Raw genomic sequence first — 6,361 nt, 5'->3', positions numbered from 1 at the left:
AGGAGATATTTTTCATGAGTTTAAAAAAATCATGTGACCTGATTAGGAAAATCTGGTCCCGTCATAGCCCATATAAAACCTTTTTACAACTGATTAATCCCTGTCATACCTTTTATAGGGTCCAGAGTTTTCCTAGTTAGGTTAACATAAGGAAAAACTCCAGGCCCCAGGAGGTAAAAATTGCCCCACTGCTCTAGGACCTATGGTGCCACCAGTCTGCTTGCAGTTGTCAATTATCGTCAGGTATGTGGATGATCAGGGCTTTATTCAGGGACGTTTCTTGAGATACTTTGATGTGTCAAGTGGGCGAGATGCGCGGTCTTTGTTTGACTTTATGAATTTTGAGATGTCTGAGTTTAAGTTAGACAAACTCGTGGTCCAAACCTACGATGGCGCAGCTGTAATGGAATGTATCTGCTATTTGTATTTCCAGCTAAGTCCCCTCCTCTTCCCTGATTAAGAGGTGATGACTACTCCACTCTGCTACCTTTGTCAACTTTCTCCTGACATGAACTGAAGCCACGTCTCATGTGCCCGCTCTTCCACTGGCACATTTTCTCTCATTCCTGTATGTTGAGTCAATCACATACACAATCACATTGTTACACATCAATGATTTAACTCCTTTCTTGGACTAATTTATTCTTAGCTCTTTTGTCTGTGTAGTGTGTTGTGTTATTGTTTGTCTTCCCAGTCAAATCCTGCACCAATGTCTCACATCAACACCATCATTCCAGAAACCCAAGACCCACTCCAATTCACATACCACCGCAACAGATCCACAGATAACACAATCTCAATCGCACACCACACTGCCCTTTCTCACATGGACAAAAGGAACACCTATGTGAGAATGCTGTTCAGCGTTCACCACAGTGCCCACAAAGCTCATCACTAAGCTAAGGACCCTGGGACTAAACACCTCCCTCTGCAACTGGATCCTGGACTTCCTGACGGGCTGCCCCAAGTTGGTAAGGGTAGGCAACAACACACATACCACGCTGATCCTCAACACGGGGGCCCCTCAGGGCTGCGTGCTTAGTCCCCTCCTGTACTCCCTGTTCACCCACGACAGCGTGGCCAAGCAAGACTCCAACACATCATTAGGTTTTCTGACAACACAACCGTGGTAGGCCTGATCACTGACAACAACGAGACAGCCTATAGGGCGGAGGTCAGAGACCTGGCATTGTGGTGCCAGGACAACTACCTCTCTCTCTCAACGTGTTGCAGACAAAGGAGATTATCGTGGACTACAAGAAAAGGAGGGGTGAACATGCCCCCATTCACATCGACAGGGCTGTAATGGAGTGGACCAACAGTTTGAAGTTCCTTGGTCTCCACATCACCAACAAACTTTCATGGTCCAAATACACCAAGACAGTTGTGAAGAGGGCACGACAACACATTTTCCCCCTCAAGTCATAGACTGTTCTCTCAGCAACAACGGCAAGTGGTACCGGAGCTCCAAATCTAGGTCCAAAAGGCTCCTTAACAACTTCTACCCCAAGCCAGAAGACTGCTGAATAATTAATCAAAATGGCCACCCGGACTATTTACATTGAATTTAGCCCTGCCTACAAATTACCTCGACTAACCTGTACCCTCTTCACATTGACTCGGTATCGGTACCCCCTGTATTGTTATTTTATTGTGTTACTTTTTCATTTCTTTTTTACTTTATTTAGTAAATATTTTCTTAACTCTATTTCTTGAACTGCATTGTTGGTTAAGGGCTTGTAAGTAAGCATTTCATGGTAAGGTCTACACCTGTTGTATTCGGCGCATGTGACAGTTTACTCAGAACATTTTTGGTTGTGCAAACCCTCAGTTTCATCAGCTGTCCGGTTAGACAATCCTACAGGTGAAGATGCCAGATGTGGAGGTCCTGGGCTGTCGTGGTTACACGTGGTCTGCAGTTGTGAGGCCGGTTAGACATACTGCAAAATTCTAAAAAAAAAAACGATGGAGGCGGCTTATGGTAGAGAAGTGAACATTCAATTCTCTGGCAACAGCTTTGGTGGACATTCCTGCAGTCAGCGCACCAATTTGCACGTTCCCTCAAAACTTGAGACATCTGTGGCATTGTGTTGTCTGACAAACTGCACATAGTAGAGTGGCCTTTTATTGTCCCCAGCACAAGGTGCACCTGTGTAATAATTGTAGTATCTTGAATAGACCAACATATAATTAGAGGACACAGGATGTTATCTTTACTTGTTATTTATTAGGAACTGATTTACACCACTATCTATCATGGAGACTAACTACAGTTGAAGTCGGAAGTTTACATACACTTAGGTTGGAGTCATTAAAACTCGCTTTTCAACCACTCCACAAATTTCTTGTTAACAAACTATAGTTTTGGCAAGTCGGTTAAGACATCTACTTTGTGCATGACAAAAGTAATTTTTCCAACATTTGTTTACAGACAGATTATTTCACTGTATCACAATTCCAGTGGGTCAGAAGTTTACATACACTAAGTTGACTGTGCCTTTAAACAGCTTGGAAAATTCCAGAAAATTGACTCGGTATCAACTGACTCGGTATGCTTTAGAAGCTTCTGATAGGCTAATTGACATAATTTGAGTCAATTAGAGGTGTAGCTGTGGATGTATTTCAAGGCCTACCTTCAAACTCAGTGCCTCTTTGCTTGACATCATGGGAAAATCACCCCCCCCCCCAAAAAAAAAACGCCTGAAGGTACCACGTTCATCTGTACAAACAATAGTATGCAAGTATAAACACCATGGGACCACGCAGCCATCATACTGCTCAGAAAGGAGACACGTTCTGTCTCCTAGAGATGAACGTACTTTGGTGCGAAAAGTGCAAATAAATCCCAGGACAACAGCAAAGTACCTTGTGAAGATGCTGGAGGAAACAGGGACAAAAATATCTATATCCACAGTAAAACGAGTCCTAGATCGACATAACCTGAAAGGCCGCTCAACAAGGAAGAAGTCGCTGCTCCAAAACCGCCATAAAAAAGCCAGAATACCGTTTGCAACTGCACATGGGGACAAAGATCGTACTTTTTGTAGAAATGTCCTCTGGTCCGATGAAACAAAAATAGAACTGTTTGGCCATAATGACCATTGTTATGTTTGGAGGAAAAAGGGGGAGGCTTGCAAGCCGAAGAACACCATCCCAACCGTGAAGCACGGGGGTGTCAGCATCATGTTGTGGGTGTGCTTTTCTGCAGGAGGGACTGGTGCACTTCACAAAATAGATGGTTTCATGAGGTAGGAAAATTATGTGGATATATTGAAGCAACATCTCAAGACAGTCAGAAAGTTAAAGCTTGGTCGCAAATGGGTCTTCCACGTGGACAATGACCCCAAGCATACTTTCAAAGTTGTGGCAAAATGGCTTAAGGACAACAAAGTCAAGGTATTGGAGTGGCCATCACAAAGCCCTGACCTCAATCCCATAGAACATTTCTGGGCAGAACTGAAAAAGCGTGTGTGAGCAAGGAGGCCTACAAACCTGACTCAGTTACACCAGCTCTGTCAGGAGGAATGGACCAGAATTCACCCAACTTATTTTGGGAAGCTACCTGACACGTTTGACCCAAGTAAAACAATTTAAAGGCAATGCTACCAAATACTAATTGAGTGTATGTAAACTTCTGACCCACTGGGAATGTGATGAAAGAAATAAAAGCTAAAATAATGAATTCTCTACTATTATTCTGACATTTCACATTCTTAAAATAAAGTGGTGATCCTAATCCTAACTGACCTAAAACAGAGAATTTTTACTAGGATTAAATGTCAGGAATTGTGAAAAACTGAGTTTAAATGTATTTGGCTAAGGTATGTAAAATTCCGACTTCAACTGTAGATTAATCTGTCCATAACAGAAAAAAAACTATCCACTGTCTGTGTTCTTTTGCCCATCTTAATCTTTTCTTTTTATTGGCCAGTCTGAGATATGGCTTTTTCTTTGCAACTCTGCATAGAAGGCCAGCATCCCGGAGGCACCTCTTCACTGTTGACGTTGAGACATTGTGTTTTGCAGGTACTATTTAATGAAGCTCCCAGTTGAGGACTTGTGAGGTGTGTTTCTCAAACTAGACACTCTAATGTACTTGTCCTCTTGCTCAGTTGTGCATCGGGCCTCCCACGCTTTCTACTCTGGTTAGAGCCAGTTTGCGCTGTTCTGTGAAGGGAGTAGTACACAGTGTTGTATGAGATCTTCAGTATCTTGGCAATTTCTCGCATGGAATAGCCTTCATATCTCAGAACAAGAATAGACTGATGAGTTTCAGAAGTTCTTCATTTCTGGCCATTTTGAGTCTGTAATCGAACCCAAAAATGCTCACGCTCCAGATACTCAACTAGTCTAAAGGCCAGTTTTATTGCTTCTTTTATCAGAACAACAGTTTTCAGCTGTGCTAACATAATTGCAAAACGGTTTTCTAATGATCAATTAGCCTTTTAAAATTATAAACTTGGATTAGCTAACACAACATGCCATTGGAACACAGGAGTGATGGTTGCTGATAATTGGCCTCTGTGCGCCCACGTAGATATTCCATTAGAAATCAGCCGTTTCCAGCTACAATAGTCATTTACAACATGAAAAATGTCTACACTATATTTCTGATAAATGTAATGTTATTTTAATGGACCAAAAAAATGTGCTTTTCTTTAAAAAACAAGGAAATGTTTAAGTGGCCCCAAACCTTTGAATGATAGTGTACAATAACATTGATTACATATTTCTGCAGTGTCAAGTGGAAACAACCAACCCAGTTACACATGGACAATCCATTGGCTGTCCCTGTGACTGAATAAATAGCAACACAATACAATGAAGAGAACAGCTTCTTGTACTGCGTTCCCAGACACATTTATGAATGAATTGGCAGTGTTTATTTTCTTTTATGATGTTATTTTTCAATACAAAAGCTACTACTAAATGATCTTCCTTCCATCAACAGGTCCTTATATACTGGAAGTTATTGTACAAACACAACTTTAGACCACATAACATACCAATTTGGAACAACAGATATATCCTGTTAAGAAACAAGTGTTTATATTTTAGTGTCTGGATGGAAAGGAAGATAGTCTGTTGTCCACCTGTTAAATAGGAATGGGAATATTATGCTGTATGAGGATGTCTGTGTAAAATCGACTTTCAGTGCAATCGCCAACTATTTGGTGAAGTTATTTAGAGTATCCCAAAGTCTTTTGCGCTGATAGTTAAAAAACACAGTACCTCATATGGTCGACATCCCTCATTTGTCATCATTACTGATTGATGGGCATGATTTGACAAGTGATAAATTGCCTAACAAAGAAATGTCATCACTTAACAATTTATCTCCAATGCAATTCAGCAGGAATTCCACATCTCACATTTATACTAAGCCTATTATTTGGACATTTCGTACTAATTACTTGTCTTTTCATATACCATCTAAAGCAAAGGAATTGTACTTTAAAATAACTTTCCTTAGGTATAGATTCAATTGTGATCACAACAACAGTGTATTTTGTGACTCAGAAATTGAAACAAGACCATTTGTTTTTCCTTTGTGCTTACATTAGTACATTTTGCAGTGACAAGTATGACTGGTTAGAAACAAAAAATATTTCCAATAACCCAGTTTACTAAAGATAATATACCTTTCAGTATAATAATGGAAGATAAGAACATAGAAATTCTATTGAATGTTCTATTTATTTTGGGTACATTTTATATTCATAAAAGTAAACGCATAAAAACACAGCCTTTGCTTATTGCTTTTTTTTATTGAAATGTATGATTGGAAAAAAGTTTGCAAAAGGACTCCTGAAATTGATTAATGAATTAGAGTTATTAGAAGACCCCATGGCTTAAGTTAGGCTACAAAATAAGGCCTATATTTTATTTTCGGATTATTTATTTTGGTTTGTTTACTTAGTTATGTTGTACCTCCTGTGCGCCGTGTTTCCCACTTGAATGTATGTTATGGTGTTTTATGGGGCACAGGTGACAGTAGTGCGTTTATTCCCTTGTTTACATTCGCTTTTCTGCTCATATAAACAATGGCTTGACTTACTTTAGATACATTTAGAAACGTTTGGGAAGGTTGGGTATGGTGTGGCTATTATTAAGCTTTAGCTACTGGAGGCCTATGGTACGAAGGCAGTGGGCCCCAGTGCTCCGACACGTGAACTTGCGGTGAGGAAGTCTGCTTCAGGCCTACCAGAGTTACTCCTATGATCTAACAATTAAAATGCTTACCTTTGTATAAAATATTCTGATCGAAAATTAACAAATTAGCCTCCTTCTGTAGTTTATGCCTGTATAGCAGATGCAGTAGCCATCTGACATAATGAAATGCATGTCGGTGTCATAGCAT

This window comes from Salmo trutta, chromosome 8, assembly GCF_901001165.1.
Source record: "Salmo trutta chromosome 8, fSalTru1.1, whole genome shotgun sequence".
NCBI lineage: Eukaryota > Metazoa > Chordata > Actinopteri > Salmoniformes > Salmonidae > Salmo > Salmo trutta.
This window is presented reverse-complemented; position numbering follows the sequence as displayed.